The 24,823-nt window shown below is 33.6% G+C and overlaps 1 long non-coding RNA gene across 2 annotated transcripts; it reads right to left on the reverse strand.

Annotated features, from left to right (window-relative positions):
* Window positions 1-324: 324 nt before the first annotated feature.
* Window positions 325-24,518, reverse strand: LOC131047358 (uncharacterized). 2 transcript variants are annotated; one of them, XR_009106118.1, is made up of 5 exons: window positions 23,722-24,517; window positions 23,404-23,536; window positions 3,693-3,779; window positions 3,190-3,308; window positions 325-870 (listed from the first exon to the last, which is right to left on the reverse strand). It is a non-coding gene; the product is annotated as an uncharacterized LOC131047358 (long non-coding RNA). The 2 variants fall into 2 exon arrangements; XR_009106119.1 differs by lacking the exon at window positions 325-870 and adding an exon at window positions 877-2,688 and having other exon boundaries at window positions 23,722-24,518.
* Between the last annotated feature and the right edge of the window lie 305 nt (window positions 24,519-24,823).

Here is a 24,823-nt window from a genome sequence, read left to right on the forward strand (position 1 = left end):
ATAATGCCAAAATTCATATCCTAAAAGATACTATCCTCAACTACAACTAGGCAATCTGTACAAACCATTGTTACCAGATTTTCTTCTCTAAAGTCACCAGCAGATGACAGAGAAAGCAAATGGTTAATAAAATTGAATGGAGAAACAAACCTCACTTTGAACTTCAAAAGATTAAGACATGACACTCCTAATACGCATCATTGAGTGTCCTCTAGAACTTTGTTCCAAGCCATTCGTAAAGCTCATGCTTTAGAATCACCGGAAGGAAATACATAATTAATACTCGTGCCATTTTGAAAAAGCAAGAAAGAGAAAAACTGCCTATAATTCTTTCAAATTTGCTCTTATTAAAATCTTATCAAGTTTAGTAGACAGTAAAACCCGTCATCTCAGATAGCATATCTATTCATCCAATCTTCCCCTTAGAAAAAGAGGCTACAGGCATACCCAAAACCGATCATAAAGAACTTGAACCTAGAACAAGCCTTGCATTTCCATTCACGTGTTAAAGCTCACTTCATAATTATAGTAACAGCAATGATGGAACTAAGGACTCGGAATCAGTTGCAAGCATCGTCAAAGGCAAGGCCATTCACTTCAATGGTCCAGCAAACACAAACATACATACTCTATAATAGAGTAACAATTTGACAACAAACCAAGATGTATACAATCTAATGGAATAGCTAGTCCAATTTTCTTCAAAAGATAAAGGTACCTGTTACAATTTTCTTCAGAAGTTGAAGGAACATCTAAAATACAACGGTGCAAGGCTAAACCCACCATGTGGGCAATCCAATACAGAAATTGGACCAAGTTTCTTCATATAGTAAGGTACCTGGGCCACTTTGCATTACAAGGTAAAGTAACCTGCAAAATATGATAGCATGATGAGGGTGTTAGGCTCGCTATGACAGTGTCCAAACAAAAGCTTCCTTTCAGAAAGCTACCTTTCAGGAAACTATTCAAAGCACAATTTAAATGAAGTATTCAATTTATTGAGGAGAAACAAAATTTTCAGAAGGAATAGCACGCAGAGAACCAGACATTCATTATAGATATTTCATCAGAATATTTGTCAATGATCAAGGATCAATGAACATGAATCTGAATAGATCTCAGTTGTTAGCAGAGACACACGTACCTCAAACATGATGCAGTAGAAAATTACAGCGAACTGCAAATCCCATCCATACAATCTAAACTTCAGAGTAAAAATTTCACATTTTCTAATCATCAAGTGAGAATTTCCACAAAATTTTTTCCTTAATAAATTTTGTGCATAGGGAAAGGGACCCAGTTACCGCCAATGTTCCAATAACCATGCATTGAAACATGCTAAATAAAACCCATTAAAAAATCATCTACTGGGCCAATAGCTGTCCACTGGTATACCCAATAGTTGAAAAAAAAGTTACTAATCAGAGGAATTGTGCAACCTAATTGGTACCCATAGCAAACGATTACTGGGCCATTTGTGCATAATTATTGGATCAGTTGTGTGGTGGTCAAAGTGAAAAGTTGATGAGGCAATAGAGAACATGTATCTAACATCACCTCAAAATGGCCACTTTTGACCCTTGCGCGCATAACAAATCCTCCTGTGATCATCATAACTACCCAAAAGCCAAAACAATAGCTATAAGCTTTTAAGTCACATGAAAAAAAACAAAAAGAATTGTCAAAGACTGATGTGCTGTTTGCGAAGCTTAGTGTGCATGAAGTTAGCTATAACGGCTACTGGTACCCTTCCCCTAAGTTATTGTGAAAGTTGTGCTTATCAGAAGTAGCAATGGCTGATTGTCGATGGGTGGGAATCAGTTCATTCACCAAATACTAAGCGCTACAGAAATGCAGAGCATGCACTTTATTGCTTTTAAGCCTTATCTAATACAATTTGTCCTTTGGATGCTAAGGAATACCGTGATTAAAGAAGAGAACATTATACACTAGATATATTTACAGAATTAAAATTTTTGATAATTTTGAAGTCTGCCAAAAATCTCTTTATACATTTGATACAGTCTTCCAAAAGAAATTATTATATTTTAGGGCAAAAATGCATAAATACAACAGCCATCAAGTTTAGCCAACATATCCATATACAAGAATATTTGGCATGTGTATCCATGCACATTCATTCATGTGTAAAACATTAGACACATGCATATAGCCACAATCACACCAACACCTATTTGGGCCCCTGTGCATCAGCTATTCATGGGCTTTAATTTGAGAAGCATATGGCTGTGTATGATTTTTTTTAATAATAAACTTCAATTTCTTTATAGCCATATCAAATGAAGAGAATTTTTGGCATACTATAAATTCTAAAAGATTATATACAGAGAATTTATAGCTATATATATGATGTATATGTATAGGTATATATGCACACATATACACCAATTACAAGGCAATGTATAAGATGTATATTCATTCTAGACTGCTCGTGGTATACGTATAGGTATATGCATACATATACACCTGCATTGCACCAATTACCAGGTAATATTTTAACTTAAAAGGCTGCAAAAATCTTGTCTCGAGCTCAAGAATCTAGTAGCTCTAAAACCCCGATATTTTCATTTATTGTGAAAAGATTGAAGCAGCAGCTGTAGGGAGACTGATTTTGTTCCATCTCATTTTTTAAAAATTCTGCTTTGGTAGGGTTTCTTAATATTTTTCCTGCAGGTAACTGTATTGTAAGTCAAATGGTACCCCCACTACAAAAACAAAGCATTGCATATAAAGCAATAACCCTACCAGTCGTAAGAGTTGGAGCCCTGTCCCCAACCCTCACTACATAATTTAAAAGAATAACGAGTTACATACTTTAAAGAGTGGAATTAAAAGTTAGTTGTGAAAGATGAAGAAGTGAGAAAGCAGCCAAGGGGGGGAGTGGCGATGCCTAAATTTAGAAAGGTATTTTAATTTAAAATTAAAAAATTTAAGAATGGCCACTAACTGCAAGAAATATTATTTACTCAAGCATTAAAAATTTTTGTGCTTTAACTTATTCTGAAATCAAATGCATACATAGAATGCAATCCTCATTTCGGTCATGAGATGCATTGAGAATATATAAAATGATACACACACGGCATGAGTGATGAATGGAATACTGGATAAATTTGTTTAGACACTGATAAGCTTCATAGCCTAAGAAAGGATTCATAAAATCCTTACCTGTCACTCATGTACGCTGTGCCAGTCATGCTTTATCAGAGTTTCTGCTCTTAACAGTATCACCACAGTGTTAACAACATTGAAAAATGTCACAATTGTGGCCCTTTCTATGATGTGTTCTGTTAAAAAAATTAAAAACAAAAAGATTAAATAAAGCCTATACACAAATTTAATTTTTGTTTTACGTAGAAACTTTCCCAAAATTTTGACAAAATAATTTAACGTCTCTGTGATATGCATAATTATAGTAAGAGCGATGCTGAACTAAGGATGGGGAATGCAGCTGCAAGCATTATCAAAGGCAAGGCCATTCACTCCAGTGGTTCAGCATACACAAGCATACATACTCTATAATGGAGCAACTAATTTTAGAACAAACCAGATGTATTTAATCCAATGCAATAGCTAGTCCAATTTTCTTAAAAGGATAAAGGTGCTTGTTACAATTTTCTTAGGAAGTTGAAGAAATCTCCAAAATACTATGGTGCAAGGCCTCAACCCACCATGTGAGCAATGCAATACAGAAATTGGACCAGTTTTCTTCATATGGTAAGGTACCTAGGCCAATTTGCCTTACAAGATAAAGTAACCTGCAAAATATGATAGCATAATGAGGATGTTAGGCTCGCTTTGACAATGTCCAAACAAAAGCTTCCTTTAAGAAAACCATTCAAAGCACAATTCAAATGAAGTATTCAAATTCTTGAAGAGAAACGAACTTTTCAGAAGGAATAGCACAGAGAACCAGATTCATTTTGTATAGATATTTCAACAGAAATTTTATCAATGATCAATGAACATGAATCTGAATAGATATCAATAAGTTAGCAGAGACACATTTACCTCAAACATGACACAGAAGGAGATTACAGGGAACTTCAATTCCCATCCATACAATCTAAACTTCAAAGAAAAATCATCACATTTTGAAATCATTGATAAATTCTGCCAAAAAAAATTTACTGAATTTCGTTCATGAGTTAATGTGAAGGTTTTGCTGATCAGAAGTAGGAATGGCTGACCACTGCTGCATGGGAGTCAGTTCATGCACCAAAAACTAAGCGCTACAGAAATGCAGAGCATGCACTTTTATTCCTTTTAAGCTTTATCTAATAAATTTTGTTCTTTGGATGCTGAAGAATACCATGATTAAAGAAGAAAACATCATACACTATATATATTTACAGATTTAGTACTTTAGAATATTTTAAGTATGCCAAAATTCTCTTTATACATAAGATACAGTCTTCCAAAATAAATTATTGTATTTTAGGACAAAAATGCATAAATACAACAGCCATCAAGTTTAGCCAACATATCCATATACAAGAATATTTGGCATGTGTATCCATGCACATTCATTCATGTGTGAAGCGTAGAACAAACACATACCAACACGTATTTACGCCCCTGTGCATCAGCTATGCATGGTAATTTGAGAAACATATGGTGTGTATGATTTAGGGTTCAGGGTTTAAGGTTTAGTCTTTAATGCTGCCACTTTACCCACAAACTCTCTTCCCCTCTTTTTCTCTCTATAGAGAGATAATTTGTAACAATTTATATATTTATAGACCAAAGAAGCATTAATCGTTTGGGGAATTAATCGGCAAAACAAAAGTATAAGATTTTTTGAAAAAATGGGAAATTAATTGGGAAAAAAGGGCAAAAAATTGGATTAAAAAAAAGGTAAAAAATTATAGAAAAAGAGATAGAATACTTTCTTTTTAAATTTAAGGGCATTTCCATAGCACAAAGATGTAGGTAGGTTGCCAAATTGGAATCCGAATCAGGGTAAAGTGGGTACAATACATTGGTATGTCAAATTTTTTTGGAGGAACTCGGTACGTTCGGTACATCTGTACAAAAAACATTAAAAAATAAATATATTTTTTAAATTAAATATAGTATAAGTTAAATATATATTAATTATATATTAAAAATGAAATAATATACATTATAAATTAAAAACAAATATTATTATATTTATATTTATTAATGGTCTATAAAGATAGGAATTTTTAATTTTTAATTTTTAAATTATTAGTCCCTGCCTTAAGCAGGGAACTAATGTTTTCATGTAACTAAATTAGTTTGTCAAATGAAATCAAAAATATTTAATTCTAAAGTTTTAAGTATGATTCTTTTGATTTTTTTTATTTTTCAAATTATTTTAATTTTTTCCTAAAAACATTATTGGCTGATAGAATTTTCCTAGGGGCTTAAATAAATTTTCAATAACAAAAAATATAGAAATTAGTTGGCACTGTGCTTACCGCAAGTGCTCTGTACAATTTCATTAATGCAATTTACTTATTTCTTAAATGCGCTGTACATTTCATTAATTTTTTAGATTAAAAACAAAGTAAATTTCATTAAAGGCTATTGAATGCAGAATTTAGTTGACGAAAATACTCTGGCTGCCTTCGCATCGAATAGTTACTGAGGTTCATTGCTTCTACAATTTTGTTGCATTCTCATTTGGACTCCATTGTGAATTTTTTATCATACCCACTTGCAAAATAATTACACAACTTCAATCTAAATGAACCCTAGTGTCCTTGTATTCTGCTTAAATTTATAAATTTATAATCCTATGATTCCATTTAACAAGGATAGCTATTATCCCTATCAAATTCACACGGATTTCATTTAAAGAATACTTCATTCAATATTCGATACAAGACCTCAAATTCAATTAGAAATGCAAAATGTCAGTACAAAATGAATTTGAAAAATAAACAGGGAATGCATAGGATAGGCCTAGTGCACCAGTAAGCAATGTAAGAAGGCTACAGGCCATGCTGATACTGTAATACTATTATGCAAACGGAAAAAATGGAGAATGCCCAGGTTTTGTAACTGCCATGAAATGCAATGGTTGTAATATACACACAAATTTTGTCTGAGTTATTTGTTGCAACTGCACAAACAGCCTTGAAGGTGAAACCCCTACCAGTTGCGGGGAAATAAGAATGGAATTGGTATTATGCAGATTTCTATCTACATTTGCAAAAAAGAGTCCCGAGCTTTAGCCTATTAAGTGCACACCAATGGAAGGGTCAAATTGAATAGGATTATAGAATTTTCCCTACAAATATTTGATAGGCGAATGGCTGACTTGGTGGGAGGATGGTTTGCCCCTCGAAATTGTTTGTTGGGATCAAAGAGTAGTTGATGGGTAAGAAGACCAGCCTGTAGTGGTGTGCAGACTTAAAAAATCCCTAATGCAAGTGGACAACAAAACTGTCCAATCTGATGTTGATTTGCTGGATTAAAAAAATCATATGCATTACAGAAACGACTCAAATTCCTGCCATTGTTGTGGCGAATTTTGTGGACAACGGAATATAAAAAGAAAAACATTTCCCCTCTTCTGCTTCGTTTCCAGCGATAAATCTATGATTTTGTAAGGAGAATTTTTCTCAACACAAGGACGACATGCAGGACAAAGTGTCTGTGCAGAAGGATATCAGTAGCCTTAGCCTATGCATTGGCCATAGAGCCAAAATTCTTGAAAATGAAAATGAAGCTAAATGAAAATTCTTCAAATTAAGTCACAGTAAACAAAGCTCCTGCAAAAAAAGTCTGGATACTGTTCTCTAAAACCCCTGTCAGTGAACAAATAAATGAATGAAAGTCTCAGGCAATAATCAGCGATTCTGGAAAATACCCACATTAGTAATAACAATGAAGTTGAGCAATAAAAAAATAGGGGTTTTAATTAAAAAACAAATAATGAAATTTTTTACTAACAAAAACAGAGAAATAATGGTAGCTTTCTGCAACTAAGAATTGCTGACAAATCATACCTGGATTTATGCAGTCTTCTTAGGAAACTTTTCGCAAATAAAATGTTCTGCTTCCTTAAATCTTTCACCCCTGCGATTCCTGAATCTTAATCTTTTTCCTTTTTCCTTTTTCCAGTTGGCTAATGAGTGAGCATACATCTGGCTTTACCATTCATGGAGTTTGATAGGGATATTCAGTATTTTAATAGTTTTATTATGCAACGCTTTTTGAATGGATTCGGGGGCATATAAATTTTAGCAGAATATAGGGAAACTGGTGTTCACTTTTCTTGAAGTTGTGTTATTTTTTTTTTCTTTATTATTAGACAAGTGGGTTGGGTAAGAAACACCCAATAGAGAAAATGGATTCCCAAACTCAGCTTTTCTTCTTTTTATTTCAAGCATTGTGAATTTTTCCATTCTTAGTAAAGGATAATATTATGATATGAATTGACAATATAAATGTGTTTTTGTCTTGCAGGGTATCCTTTGCACAACACAGTCTTACCAATTTCACATGCTTACTGCTCAAGGTAGGTAACTATTTCTTAAAGTTGTTTCTTTTGATTTGTTCTTCAAACATATATACCAAAATATTAGGCTTTGGTTGTTTTTCCATCTAGCCTAGGTATTTTGTTTTGTAAATAACTAGTTAATTATCTTTAGCTAGAAACATTCAATAATATGCTTGGTTTTTGTAAATATAAATCTTCTGCACTGTCTACTTGTATAACAGTTTTGAAGACGAGTTCTTAGAACACTACAACACATTATCTTTTTCGCATTCAATATCAGTTGTTAACTATTTTCAAAATACTTAATTGTTCTCAACACTTCAATGCATTGCTAGCATGTTTTTAGCTAAAGGCAGGGACTCATGCTGTCTCACAGCTCTTGTTTATATTTGTAAATTTTTAATTTTTAATTTTTAAATTATTTATATTTGTAATTTGCAATTTTATTAAATTATATAATTATTCTATATAGTTTAATAAATGATGCACTAATATAATATATAATAATTTTAATTTACAAATTATTTTATATATATTAATTATATATTAAAAATTAAATAATATACATTATAAATTTATAAATATTATTATATTTACATTTATTAATGGTCTATAAAGATACTAATTTTTAATTTTTAATTTTTAAATTATTTATATTTGTAATTTACAATTTTATTAAATTATATAATTATTCTATATAGTTTAATAAATGACGCACTAATATAATATATAATAATTTTAATTTACAAATTATTTTATATATATTAATTATATATTAAAAATTAAATAATATACATTATAAATTAAAAATAAATATTATTATATTTAAATTTATTAATCGTTTATAAAGATATGAATTTTTAATTTTTAATTTTTAAATTATTTATATTTCTAATTTACAATTTTATTAAATTATATAATTATTCTATGTAATTTAATAAATGACACACTAATATAATATATAATAATTTTAATTTACAAATTATTTTAAATTATATATTAAACATATAGTAAATAATAATATAAATGAATGTAAGGATTGTTGCTTATAATTTTTTTTATAAATATATAAAGTTTATAATCTTCCAAATTAGATGTCATAGCTTTTAATTTAGAGTTCAGATTTTAATTTAAAGTTCTCAATAATATAAAGTTACCAAAAATAAGGAAACCACGGAAAGCTTATTCTCGTATTTCTCGAGCTTTATCAGTTGCAGAAACGTTATTTCCAATTTTTAGTCCCTGCCTTAAGCAGGGAACTAATGTTTTCATCTCCAACATTCGTATCAGTTGCAGAAACGTTATTTCTGATTTTTAGTCCCTGCCTTAAGCAGGGAACTAATGTTTTCATCTCCAACATTAGTATCAGTTGCAGAAACGTTATTTCCAATTTTTAGTCCCTGCCTTAAGCAGGGAACTAATGTTTTCATGTCCCTGCCTCAAGCAGGGAACTAATGTTTTCATCTCCAACATTAGTATCAGTTGCAGAAACGTTATTTCCAATTTTTAGTCCCTGCCTTAAGCAGGGAACTAATGTTTTCATCTCCAACATTAGTATACTTTGATAATTGTGCAAATTGAAAAATTTAATCTTATATCAAAGTTTCATTTTTGTTCCTATTAAACTATTTTAAAAATTATTAATTATTTGATTTGTCATTGGCTATTTCATTTTTTGCTGGGGTTTTAATTCTTTTATATTTGAAAATTGAATAGGTATCCAATAGGAAGCTATTATTAAAATATTTAAGTTGAAGACTATAATGTTAAAAGTATTTTTATAAAACTATGTAAAAATCAGTTTTATAACTTTTTCTAGATAATTCTTTAGAGCAGAGAAGAAGCTGCGAACATTCTGGATGCTGCTTCAAACCCTGGTGGCCCACCCTGGCGTTCTTCTACTCAATCGATTGCAACTGATGACCAAGCCTTAGCTTTGCATTCTGACATGAATTTCTCTGGAGCACCTCTGAGGTCTGTTGCTTTTCTTATTAATTCAATTTTCATGTCTGTCTAAGGACATAACAGCAACTGCATGCTCATGATTGGAAGTGACATTGGCTAGTTGGCAAAGTTGCCCTAGCTGTTTTCGGTTTACTGCACTAGGCTGCTTGTGTTAATTGGTAAAGTTTTATTATGTGAGGCCGATAGGCCATTCACACGTTTCCATTTGCTATGTCGGCCTGAAGGATCAGACCATAGCTATCACATTAACATGCTTTTTCAAAATTCAGCTGTATTTTGTGACTATACAAAGAGTTAAGTATGTTCTCCGCTCGGCTTGTGATCAGGGCATGAATGTTCATCAAATCAATATTTTTTTGTCAGATGTTGTAGTTGTGACTGCCCTGTTAGCTGTGTATGGAAAATGTTGAAGCTCAGATAAAGTGTATGAACTGTTTGACTGAATGCCTTAAATAAATGTTGTCTCAATACATTTTTAGCAAGTGCAAATTGGCAGGCATTAAGCTTAATTTCAAAGATCTTAGCGAACCGGATTTATTTATCCAGGTGAGTTTCTAGAAAATTTCATGCTTTAAGATGAAATGTTCTCTGCAATTTCTCTCTCTATTTTCTGATGACCCAAATTCGCAGTGTTGCTTGAGTTTGTTTGTTTTGACCACAATTTTGTCCATTGTACCTTGCATCCATTTGCTGACAAACAAACCTGTGAGGGCAGACTAATCCTAGTCTGCAATAGTTCAATATTTTTTTGTCAGATGTTGTAGTTGTGACTGCCCTGGTAGCTGTGTATGGAAAATGTTGAAGCTCCGATAAAGTGTATGAACTGTTTGACTGAATGCCTTAAATAATGCCTTAAATAAATGTTGTCTCAATACATTTTTAGCAAGTGCAAATTGGCAGGCATTAAGCTTAATTTCAAAGATCCTAGCGAACCGGATTGATTTATCCAGGTGAGTTTCTAGAAAATTTCATGCTTTAAGATGAAATGTTCTCTGCAATTTCTCTCTCTATTTTCTGATGACCCAAATTCGCAGTGTTGCTTGAGTTTGTTTGTTTTGACCACAATTTTGTCCATTGTACCTTGCATCCATTTGCTGACAAACAAACCTGTGAGGGCAGACTAATCCTAGTCTGCAATAGTTCCATGGCGGCGTGGATAAGAGGGAAACTCAAAATTAAAGAGGGGTCACAGCCAAAATATCTGACAAAAAGGGCTACTGTCGAATCTTCCGCAGCTATTCTGCCAAGAATAAACTTTAAGGGCTAACTATATAATAGCATTGCAAAACCCTGTATGTATGCAGGGCCTTAAAAAACCATGTAATAACAAAGCAAAAAGGCGTAGGAACATAGAAACTGTGAAATAGAAAGCCGTTGTTGAACATCCAGAATGGACCAGGCGGACTTCATGAGACTAAGGTTCTCCTCCTCTGTCAAGTGGACATTAACAACACCGAGCACACGTCCTCTTCCCAGTTGCGTAGGTAGGATAAGAAAGACCTCTTCTTCAATTCTGTGAAAACCCTTGGCCAGAACAGAAATCGGGTGGCTCTTTCTCTGGTTACGCAGCAAACTCCTGGCCAAATTAGTCATCGAGTACATTACAGTATCTGAATTTTTAGGGTGAAGGTGTATTAAATTCAATATGAAATGGTGGTTTATTTTCATTAGCTGGCTATGTTTTTCAATTTATAAATGCCCAAGGAGAATGCATTGGCTAAGCAGATTACTCTTTATTGTATTCTATACATTGGCTAAGCAGATTACCACAAGAAAATAAGACTCTTTTATTGACAGGAACATCACAGGTCCAGATGTCCATTTGTCCATTTTTATCCTTTTACAGAGTCTTTGAGTTTACATGATTCATTTGTCATTTTCTGAATGCCTTTCCAGAATTTTTAAAATAAATCTATTCTGTGCATATACTACAATCATCGCAGTTTACGAGTAACATTTCTTAGCGGCATTCTATCAAACAGTTCACTGTGCCCTGAGGCAGGGAGGATGTTGGCAAAGGTTGTGCAATTTGGCTTTACAACTACCGACAGGAGCTCGTTAGATACCCTGCTTTGACTACAGGTTAGGTTCATTGTTTGTCTGATATCATTGCCAGAGCTTAATTTCCTGAAAATGTACAAGTTTGATTATAATATGTGTGCATTTACATTCAATTTTGAGTCCGAATTCTGAGTTATGTTGAATCTATAATCCGTCCAATTCGTTCATGTTAGACTTTGTTGTGCAAAAATCTTTCTAGTCCAAGATTTAGAAACAGAGTATATATATTGTGATCCTTGTCTTGTACAATTTCGGCATTTGGATCCTTTGTTTGAAAATTTGTTTAAAGCATGAAATCTTTAGAGGGCGACTTATTTTTAATTGAGGTTTGAGTGGATTCAAAGAGCCGGAGACTTCTTTCCTCGCTACATAAAGTTGGAATAGTTCTATGATTTATTCCATTCAATTAGCTTTTAATACCAGACAAGTTTTCTGTGGATTTGAATTTTGGGTTTTACCGTAACTTTATGTTTTATTTTTTTATATCATACCATTCAAGTACCGCTAAAACAACTCAATATCATATGTGGTGAAGCTCAACAGAGAGCTAAAGCGGGGAGGGTTTTTCGATATTATGGCCACAATCTCAAGGGATCTGTACTTTATATAATTCCATATCAGAAAGCACTTTCTTTGCTCCTTATTTTTATATTTAGATTGTTGTACAGGATTGAGTTCAGCTTCAGTATCAGCAGTTTCAACAAGCTAAGTCTCCTCCAGTTTAAGCACCTTCAGTAGTTCTTCCACGACTATTTCATAAGTAGCACCAACACCTCCAAGAATAATAGGAGCAGTTCTGGTTTTTACATAAATCACATTGCCCATTTCATTTTCTTTGATTATCTGCCCCCTGTTCCTCTTATAAGGCACCACATCACAGCTACCATTTCCATAATACCTCCCCCCATTTCTAATTTCTTATACATTTTAATTTATTTTTCAAATATTATATTATATTTAGACCACCATCCCCAAATTGTGAAAAAAATTCCACCCGTCCTCAAAATCTGTCCCCAAGTCCCCCCTTTCCAAAACCCTGCTGAACCATGTTTACTTTTGTTGGCATATTTTAACTCTATTTTGACAATATTAGACTATCACGTCACAACAATTCGATATTTTTCAATGTCTGGAAACCTTAACCACATCAATGCTAACTTCTTTTTAAATTTCCAATTTGTGATATTTTGCATGAATGGGATTCGATGTTTTTCAATGTCTGGAAACCTTAACCACATCAATGCTAACTTCTTTTTAAATTTCCAATTTGTGATATTTTGCATGAATGGGAAACTTCATCGCATTGTATTTTTCATTGATTTAACCATTAATCCATTGACTAGAAAATTATGTAACTTCAAAATTATGCAATCTTTTAAGCTTCGCATTATAAACCTCTACTCGTGAATTTGTGGGGCTTCAATCGTCACTTTTCCTTCCATCAATACTCTCCCCTCCATCCTAGAACCTACTAAACTCATACTCTCCAAACCAATAACAAGCCTTCTTTTTCATACTCTTTCAATAGAAAGGTTCCCATAGTTAAAATATTCAAGGACCACATCTCCCATTTTATAGTTCTTTACAGTTCATGGAAAAAAATTCCAGCATTCTATATAAAGCTCCATAAATTCTGAGCTTCTCATAGTCTAACCTTTCATACATTCAAACACAATTAATATCTGTTTATACAAGGTATTAATTGTTAAAAACAACTTTTATATGAACAGAGAAACATAGAATTCTTATTTAAAATACAAACCACTTTATTATCTTTCAATTTTTCCCACCACATTCAACACACCGACATCTATAAACATTTCAGTGCTGAAATTTTCAAATTCAAAGTACAAAACTAAATAAACAATTAGCATGTAGATAGAAGTTTCCGACTAAATGGCTTTGTACCCTGATTCTATGGAAGCATGATGTCTGGTACTATAACAAAAACCATTTGATCATTTCTTTCAAACTCTACTATGTGCAAAATTATTCCCTGCATCTTTAAATCCGAACAGAAATATAATAACTCCAATAGAAGAGCTTGTTCAGCCAACTCCACCAAACACTTTATCAGATCAAGAGGTGAGGTATGTACCATAGAAATGGGCTCCAAGTGAGCTCCTTCTTCCATGAAAGCAATATTACCATTCATGATCAGACCATTTTCAAGTGAGGTCCAACCTTGATTCAATAATGTTGATGCCATACCACTTTCAACAACTTTGGTCATCAGGGCACATAAATAAACAATCTAGGCTTATTGTCGTAGTACAGACTTGAATATATAGGTTGAATTTACCACTTGAATCATAACATTTGCAAAGTAAGTACTTTGAACTTTAGAGTTATATCTAATGACTTTCTTAAATTGCACTGTCTACTTGTATAATAGTTTTGAAGACGAGTTCTTAGAACACTACAACACGTTATCTTTTTCGCATTCAATATCAGTTGTTAACTATTTTCAAAATTACTTAATTGTTCTCCACACTTCAATGCATTGCTTACATGTTTTTAGCTAAAGGCAGGGACTCATGCTGTCTCACAGCTCTTGTTTATTTATAATTCCCAGGTGAAACAGCGAGACAAGGTGAGGCTCTTATTCAGAATGCAAACAAAAATATTTAAGATTTCAATTTTCAGCGATACAGAAAGTCATTAAGGTTTTGCAGAGGTCAAAACGAGGCTCTTATTCAGAATGCAAACAAAAATATTTAAGATTTCAATTTTCACCGATACAGAAAGTCATTAAGGTTTTGCAGAGGTCAAAACGTCCAGCAAAAAATTTAAGGACAAAAAAAAAATTCGAACCCTAACTGATTCCATGCAAACTATACCCAGAATCGGTCTATTTTCACAGGTGATTTTTAGGGTTTATGTCATTATTTTAGCCGAGCAGATATTTCGCAATTTTTAAACACGATTCTGCAGAGTTCTACCCGCAATTAATCGGCCAAAGTCGTTGACTGATAGTCAACGATTTTTTGGCCCGACTTTGTGGTAAAAATCGGCATTTCTTGTGTGTGTGTGTGGATATATATGCACACATATACACCAATTAACAAGCAAAGTATATGATGTATATTCATTCTAGACAGCTTGGGGTATATGTGTAGATATATATGCAGGCATATACACCTGTGTTTTACCAATTACCAGGCAATATAAGATGCAAATCCATTCTAGATAGCTTGGAGTGCATGGACACCTTCTATGTAGCTTTTTTCAGATGTTATCGTTGCAACTGCCCTAGTAGACATGTATGCAAAATAGGGGAGCATAGACAACGCACATGAACTGTTTGACAGAATGCCTCAAAAAAGATGTCATCTCATGGAATGCGATGATTGCACGATATGCATGAAATATATTTGTTGATAATGCTTTAGAAACTTTTAAGCAAATGCAATTAGCAGGTGTAGAGCCAAATTCCACAACCTTTATACATTATCTGTTTAAGAGAATGCCTCAAAAAGATGTCATCTCATGGAATGCAATAATTGCACGATATGCATGAAATATATTAGAGCCAAATTCCACAACCTTCATGCATTAACTGTTTGACAGAATGCCTCAAAAAGATGTCATCCCATGGAATGCAATGATTGCACAATATGCGCGAGATACAACAGTTGATTAGGCTTTAGAAACATTCAAGAAAATGCAATTGGTAGGTGTATAGCCAAATTCCACAACCTTTCCCAGCATCCTCCTGCCTGTGCCAAAATGGGAGCTTTTGAACAGGGCATGAGCATCCATCAGAAGCATAAAGGATGCAAGCAAGCCTGGAATTTGACGGTCATCCCTACCTCTCATATGAATTTTTTATGACGGTTTAGTCATTTCAATGCCTTTCATTTGACGTTTTAAGAAAAATATTAACTGTCAAAAAATATAAATGTAGAAGATTGAAACCACACCAAGATGCAATGCACATCTTTCTTGGCATACGTTCAACTAATTTTTTAAACTGTCAAATATGGTTCAAAAGTGAAAAAACGGCCATTTAGCCTGTCAAATTCCAGGCCTGGATGCAAGTACCCTGTTAGACATGCATGCAAAATGTGGAAGGAATATGAACTATTTGATAAAATGACTATATGTGGTGTCGTGAAATGCCATCATTGCAGGATATGTTGAAAATGTATTTGTTGAAAAGGCCTTCCTGATCAACTGAATTGCATGACACATTTATGGATCACAAACACTACAAAACAGTTCAAATATATGTATATGTATGTATGTATATGTGTGTGTGCATGTACACACGCGCGCGCACACACATACAAACACACGTATCTATGCATGCATGTATAGACACATTTATGTGTGCATGTACACACACACGTATGTATGCATGCATGCATGTATAGACACATTTATGTGTGCATGTACACACACATGTATGTATGCATGCATGCATGTATAGACACATTAATGTGTGCATGTACACACACACACACATACATACATATATATATATTACCGTACACACACACACATATATACATACATACATGTGCATATACATATGCACGTATACATATACATATATATATATGGTAATTTTATTATTATTATTATTATTATTTATCATCAAATCCTGTTTCAAAAAGGGGACATTACATTGTCAACCGATGAGAAAGAATGGGCATTGTTTGCAGGAAAAAAATTACGAAGCCAGCAAGCTGCTGCTTCAACCTTTTCACAGTGAACAAAAAGTAGATCTAAAAATATCAGGGTTTTAGGGCTATTAGATTTTTGCAGCCTTTTAAACGAAAATATTGGTTGCTTTCGGGCATCAGGCGAGGAATGTTTCAACTGTCTGAAGTTGTTTTTCCCAGTATGAGACAACTTTCTGGGTGAAAGATACTATAAAATATAGCGCATCTGCTAATCAAAACATTCCCTCAAAATGGGAGCAAAACTTAATTGCAAAGGCACTCACTAAAGTGGGTGAAAATTCAGAAAATACAAGGTGCAGATTCATTTCAAAGAACTCGAGTGCATGTACACCGTCCTATACAATATGCAGGATATATATGTGTGTGTACATATATATACATTACCGTACACACACACATATATATACATATATATAAATATACACATGTATAATAATGATAAATAATAATATAATATAATATAATATAATATAACATAATAAAAATTTAATTAAGTTTAATGACAGGTCAAATGGCATGAAATGAAGGGTCGTGACTCTCTCAAACATGAATATAAAAGGGAGAAGAGTTCATTTGAAAGGGGATATAGAGGAAGAAAGAAAGGATGGAGCATGGGAATCAAGGAAGGATTAATGGAAGAAAGGAATGGGAAGAAAATAAGGAACTTACTCTTTTAAAGGGCTACAATTGTGAAGGATTCTACTGTTTCAAAAGGGTGGTGATTGTGAAGGGTTGTGGCCCTTGCAAAGCATACATTATTGGTGAAAGTGTCACCACCTTTCATAAGAATAATGAAGAGGTGTGATTCTCTCTCACATTGGAAGATATAAAGGCGAGAAGGTTTCATTTGAGGAGAACATCAAAGGGAAATCCATTTGGAAAATAATTTATTATTCTCAAAAGGCAGTAATAGAGAATGGTGACTCAATTCTTATGAAAGGTGGTGACACTTTCACCAATAAAGTATAAAGGAGAAATCATTCCAAGCATTCAAGGATCACTTATCAATCATCACTCATGAATCCACAAAGCAATCATCAATTACCAAAACACGAAAAGATCAATCAGAAAATCATTCTATCAAATCAGCATTCATTCAATCATCATTCACAAATATATCAAACCAGCATTCATTACATCATCACTCATGCATCATCTAATCAAAGGCCTGGCTTAACCGTCACACTCTAAGTGCTAACTGCTTAAGTGGTCGGGCCCACTCTAAGTGCTAACTGCTTGGGTGGTCAGGCTCGGGCCCACAGCCTTCTTTAATTGTCCTTTTATTTTCTTCATTTGCCTTTATCGTTTTTGTTGCCATTTAGGTCCACCTAACTTTTCCCGTTTTCATTTTGTATTTGTCTCTGTCAGAATAAATTTATTTGCCTGCCTGATACCATAAGTTGCATAAGAGTATTTAATCCCACATTGGTTGGGTGGACAAATCCAAGGGAGGAAAAGGTTATAAAAAATTAAAAGGTTCCACAAAACGGATTAATCCCACTTCTAATGCATCCAACAATGGTATGAATATTGAACAATAGTTTGAATATTAATATTAAAAAGAACCTTTTATTAAATATTAAAAAATTGCAATGTCTTTATTTCCTTTCGAGAAATATTTTTGTTTTTCATTTAAGAGTTTAGTAATTATTAAAAATTAATACCATTAAAAATGATTAAAATATTTTTCAATTTAAGTTTTTAAAATAATTTATTTAAAAATAAATTATTCATAATAAAAATTTAACTTGTTTTTATTTTTTGTATTTTACTATAAATAAATAAAAATAAAGTAATAAGAAATCAATAATTATTAAAAACAAAATTTTTAATGACAAATACTAAGAATATTTGTGACATTTTTTGTTGATTGGAATTCTTACTTTTAATTGTTCATTGAGTTTATACTAAATTTGTCATGATAACTTATGTTTTTATAGGTTAAATATATTAGAGTTCTCATTTTTTACAACACCATTTGCATTTAAATTGAGTACTCATTTAAGACTTAGGAAAAAAATATGGAATAATATGTGTTTCATAAATTAATGTGTTGTCAAGTTTGCCATAGATTCTACAAAAGAGTTTTAAAGAAATAAATTTCTATAATAATTTAAATACTTGAATTGAGTTATCACAACTTTAATTTATAAATTTTATAGATATCTTTGATACTAAAATGTTACTTGTCCATTTTAGCTGGCTTTTGATTAGAGAGTTCAATCTAACATCTAATACCATACAAGAGTTTCTTCAAGAAAATGCATAGCCTTCATTGATATCCATGTTGGTTGTGTAAATATGGAAGCTTTGGAATGGGTTATGTGTAATGTCCCCTACTAGGAAGCTGCCAATTTCCCAATAATCAACACCCATTACTTAATATTATCATGCCTTAAATTAATTTACTAAACTAGATAACCATATTTATTCATAGTACAATTGATAGTGGCTATATTCAAGCCCCAATTCTTACTTCCTTTCTAATCCTCAACCCTGGATGGGGATTTAATTGTCTAGGGTGCGATGACACCATTTCCATAATTGGGCCCAGGTTTCAAGAACATCTGTCCAGACCACCCTTGGGGCTCACCTAATTTGGGTTGGATTTATTCCGCCTCTCCCTAACAACACCACACCTCTCCTTATGGGGGGGCAATAGCTATGAGTACACTAACTTCTAATGTATTATGAATAAATATGTAATTAAGTATGACTGTCATACATATTGCAGTCCATATTAATATTACTGTTAAATTCTGCATAAGAACATTACCAAGCTTCATATATTAAGCACATCCCCATGCATATCATTAAGAGCAAGGATGTTACTGTCTGTAACTTAATAACAATTCTGATCCGATCTGATCAATGGTGATGTCACTAGATGCTTTTGATTCCTTTCCTTTATATCTCTCAATTTGAGGGAGAGGTCACACCTCTTCATCATGTATGCCCTTTGGCAAGAGACACACCCTTTCACCATTAGCACTTTTTGATGAAAGAGTGCAACTCTTCATTATTTCTGCCCTTTGAAAGGGACAGAACCTTTCACTTTCACAATCAGATCTGCACTTCTTATTTAAATCAGATCTGCACTTCTGATTCCCCAATTATCCCCCCTGCAAATGAGTTCTCTTCTCCTTTCATACCTCATATTTGGGGGAGTCACAACTTATCATTTCACCCCTTTTGACCATTCATTAATTTTAAACAAATTTTAATTATATTCATTTATATTTTTATTCTTTTGTATTTTAATTTTATTATTATTATTTATTATTAAATTATATTTCAAAGTGGGTACATTAATGATTAAAGTATGTACTATGGATATCCACCAAAGCATAATGCATAGAGGGATAATTTCAAATGTTGTGGTGACAAATACCCTAATAGTTACCTACTTTTATTGTTGTGGGCAATTGAGCATATATCTAACATGAAACAAATCTACAATTCTATGGAAATCAATATACGGTAAAATTAACCAATTGTGAATTACACTTATTTTTCTTTTCAACTTTTCTTTTCTTTTTTGTCTCTATAGGTTATACCATATAGCATGCTTTGACTATCAACCCTCACACAGTTCGCACAGATAAATTTCTTCACCAATTAAATATAAGATAGCTACAAATACAAATATATGCCAAGTCAATAAGAGTGGATGGCTCAAAGTGTCCAGGTGGTAGGTAAGGATATAAGGACACAGTTGATTCCTTAGTTGGGCCATGAAGGTTTTTGGTAATTCATGATTTTGGGTCTATTTTACAAATGGATGCCTTTAACAAGATGTGCTCTTCACTTATGAAATATGATCTTCATTGTATGCTTCGTAAGTGAAAAAGTTTAGGCAGTTCATAACAAATGTGTGACCCTGGGCAACCCATGTAAAAATTCTGAAAAGAAGCACTTGTCTTTATTTTATTCACCAATATATCAAACCAGCATTCACTACATCATCACTCATCAATCATCTAATCAGCAATCACTTAATCATCACTCACCAATACCTTAAATCATACAATCAAAGGAATTCATTCAACCAATCAATCATTCATACATATATTAATCATTCAACAACAATCCCTCTATCAAGTGAAATCATATAATCAAGTGTGAATTGGAGAAGAATTCAGAAACAAACCTGAGTTAGAAATTAAGAACAGCAGTGTATAATATTAAGGGAAATAATTGGCATGCAAGTATTATTGTATTTATCTCAACATAAATCTTATACGAAGATGCAGCAGTACTGGTCTTCCCGCATCAAGTACGCCACCCCGAGTTGGATGGACTGGAGGTCCTGCCATGCTTATGGGCCAAGTGACCAAATGACTTGGAAGCTCATTCCAGGCCCATGGGTTTGGTTGAGGAAGATAGTCTCCCGTCATCCTATCAAGAAATATGGAATAAGTAATTAATTACCCGCTTTCCATCAGGCAATCATGTTTGAAATCAATGTAAAATGTTTTATAGGAAGATGCAGCAGTACCGGTCTTCCCTCATCAAGTATACCAACCCCAAGATGGATGGACTGGAGGTCCTGCCATACTTGTGGGCGAAGGGGCCAAATGACTTGGAGGCTCATTCCGTGCCCTTGGACTTGATTAAGGGGGCCCTTGGACTTGATTAAGGGGGGCAGTCTCCCGACATCCTAACTAGCTTTTCCATCTGATTCCTAGTATGATTGACTATGGAAAATAAGATATGAAATAGATATGAATGATTTTAGAATACTTTGATTTTTTGTATACAATCATAGATTCTTCATATTGATGCTTTGATGTTAATTAATATTGTTTATAAGACCTAAATTGGGATTTTTTCCAAATTGACATCATACTTGTGTAACTTTATTGTGGAATGCTATTTGTGACTGAATTGTAGTTGTTGGAATTGTTATTTTTGGGCAAAATCAGGTATATCTCAAAAGGGGACATTACATGAAAGCAATGGTTCTGTGGTTTTATCTGTGGCTGTTTTCACATATGATATTATTGCAGTATCTAGTGTTAGGTCCTTAGATATTTTGAACTGTGAAAAGAATTTTACATTCAATTTTTTGTTTATTTTGTTTTCATTGCTCTCAAGGTTATTTTTGTGACAATTTTCCTGACAGAATTATTTAGTATTGAATGTATAGCAGCTACTGCTGATCAATGGTTGCCAAAGCTATTTTCACATAGAGTGAATAGTAGAGATCGTATCATTTTCATTTGTCAAAGTATAGTTCTTCACAGTTTTGTGCCATTGTACTGGCTCTTGTACTTTAAAGACCAAACGTCACAAGGCAAGGGATTGGCATGACAAAAATGACTAATATTTTTAAAGATTGTGTTGAATAAGTGACAAGTAGCTTGGTTTTCCAAATGGATACATTATCTCACATGGTTGGTTACTTGGTTAGGACTCTAGACCAATTTGGTACCAATATGCTTTCGATACTATTATATTATTTTCTGAAACCATGTGCCTGTTGCTTCAACAAAAACAGGGGTGCCAAATTTGAGAGATCATCTTCCCACAGACAAATAGAGCTAAAATCTCTGCTTTTGCATCAATTTGCAATAATTCAACATCCTTTTAGAAGCAATTCTATACAAGATTGGCAGTTTTATCCTTAAAAGTGTCAGATTTCTGTAACTGCAAAGAAGAAATCTCTCTAAACTGCCAAGAAGGTTTCTGTGGAATCTGTCTTGTGGTCTCCAACGTCCAGATTTCTACTCCTGGTGTTGCTTTCCATTGCAAGGCGCACAAAGAGTCTCCTAACTCTGCATTTATGCACCCCTAAAAGGTTTAATCTGATTAGTGCATAAAAATCTTAAGCCTGCAGGTGATGGAAGAGGAGTGAAAGGAGGGAAAAAGTGTAGGAACGATGTAAGGATAATATATTCAAGCTATAGAAGCAAAGAATAAAGAAGACGAAAGTCGATGCTACAAATCGATAAAGTAGGTGAGATGTAAGTCAGACATTCAAACTGTAGGCATACAAGCTGTAGGAACTCAGGTAACAGTATTGTACGTCCAACGGTATCCCCACTGGAAAAGCATCGCATAAAAAGCAGTAACCTTCTACTTGTAAGAGTTGGAGCCCTGTCACCATCCCCCGCTACATAATCTAAAAGTATAATAAGTTAAATACTCTAAGGATTATGGAATTAAAAGTCACTTGTGAATGACGAAGCAGCGAGGAATCAGCTAGGGGAGGAGGCTGAGAATGTCTAAATTTACTAGGATATGGGCCGAACTATCGCTGAAAGAGAAAGAGAGGGTACCCAACCCGACTATGGAAGGCTGCCCATTTAAGCACAGTATCCAGCCACACCAATTTCTCTCGCCTTCCACTGAATGGAGGTAATTCGTAAAGGCTTGAAACATTGTGCAGACCTGGTCCTCAATTTCTTCAAGAAGAAGACTCTGTGCATCGACACGCTTGCCATGCTTCCTTCAAGTTTACAATAGTTAAGGTTGGAAAATTGTAGCCTTGCAATACAGGAGCCATTTGACTTCAATGTTGTGGTTAACATTTTGCAATTGAAGCTAATGGAAGTAGACGGCAATATTTCCAACTCCTTCCAATATTCACTTTGGAATATTCTTGGCAACCTGTCACAGTTGCAGTATTTACACTTGGGAGGGTGTAAAAAATTAAATAATCTTCCTGATATCATTGTCAACAATCTATCACAGCTGCAGCATTTAGATTTGAGGGGGTTTGAAAAATTAAATAACCTTCCTGATAACATTGGCAGTCTATCACAGCTGCAGCATTTAAACTTGGATGAATGTAGAGAATAAAATAACCTCACAGAAGCAGCAAGGAATCAGCTAGGGAAGGAGGCTGAGAATGTCTAAATTTGAATTGACTAAATTTAAGAATGCCCACTACCTACAAAAAATATTATTTACTCGGGAATTAATGTGCTTTTAACTTATTCTGAAATCAAATGCATACATAGAATGCAATCCTCATTTCAGTCACGAGATGCATAGAGAATATATAAAATGATTCACACACAGCATGAATGATGAATGGAATAGAAGATCAATCCTCATTTCAGTCACGAGATGCATTGAGAATATATAAATTGATTCACACACGGCATGAATGATGAATGGAATAGAGGATGAATTTGTTTAGACACTGACAAGCTTCATAGCCTAAGCAAGGATTCATAAAATCCTTACCTGTAACTCATGTACGCTGTGCCGGTCATGCTTTATCAAAATTTCTGCTGGTCATGCTTTATCAAAATTTCTGCTCTTTACAGTATCACCAAAGCGTTAAATGTCGCAATTGTGGCCCTTTCTATGATGGGTTCTGTTGAAATTTTAAAAATTAAATTAAACAAACATTATACACAAATTTAATTTTTCGTCTATAAGGAGAAAATTTCCAAAAATTGAAATAAAAAACATTGGTGAGACAAAATAACTTGATGCCTCTGCTGCTTCATTATACTTCAAAAACAAAATTAGAAAAAAAGTAGGCCTATTGGAAAATACCTTGGAAAGCGACATTTACTTAAGCTCCCAAATTTCGCCAACATCGATGGTAAAAGGAATGGAGGTTAACATCCATTGCAATAAAATGGAAGGGTTTGCATTGCAATAGGTAGCAATGCGGTGAAACAGCTTGAAAATGGTAGTACTGATTGCTTGAAGGCTGGCCCCTTCTTAGTTAAATGAAATAACACAATGCCACTGGTAAAAGCCATTAAGGTTAGCATCCATTGAGTAATAGTGAAAGGGCAAACTAGCGCATGAAGCATAAAAATAGAAATTGCCTTCACACTTCCGATATTTCCTTGCTCTTCTATCATATCCGCCATTGCCAAATTCATTTAGAAGAAAGCCGCCTGAACAAGCGATGGAAATAAGCAAACAGTGTACACACAGAGACGCAAGAAGTAAAAAAATAGAAATTGCCTTCACACTTCCGATATTTCCTTGCTCTTCTATCATATCCGCCATTGCCAATTTCATTTAGAAGAAAGCCTCTTGAAAAAGCGATGGAAATAAGCATACAGGGTACACACAGAGACGCAAGCTATTTTACTTCGCAGGCAAAACCCTGAAAGTCCAGACAAATTTAATACACAGTGGACAGGCTATAGCTGGTACGAAATTAATTATATGAATAATCCACCCCATCAAACCCTAATGAGGTTAATTACGAGTCTATGAACACAAGGGATGGTAGTAATGGCCGCTTTAAGGTTCACCCAGTTAAACGTTGTTCATACACTGAGAGAGTAGTTCAAATAGCTTGCCCGGAACAAAATGACGCGTAGAATAAACGGAAACGCCACTTAGCATTCTTATATAAAGACGTGGCACAAAGCTGAAGTTGTTTGAAGGCGAAATTCTCATTGCATTAATTAATCATTTTTTCCTCATCTAGGTAGTCAAACCAATTAAATAAATAAATTTTGTAGTGTCTAAGATTTGAAATTCTAAACAAAGTAGAGAATAAATTTCATATTTAAATCAAAGAAAAAACTCTTAGATAAAACTCACACTCAAATTCAAAATAATGTAATAAAATCAATAATCAATTCAAATGTTATCATAAATTTCAATTCATTAAAATTTAGTGTGTTCAATT

This window comes from Cryptomeria japonica, chromosome 10 (genome assembly GCF_030272615.1).
Source record: "Cryptomeria japonica chromosome 10, Sugi_1.0, whole genome shotgun sequence".
Classification (NCBI taxonomy): domain Eukaryota; kingdom Viridiplantae; phylum Streptophyta; class Pinopsida; order Cupressales; family Cupressaceae; genus Cryptomeria; species Cryptomeria japonica.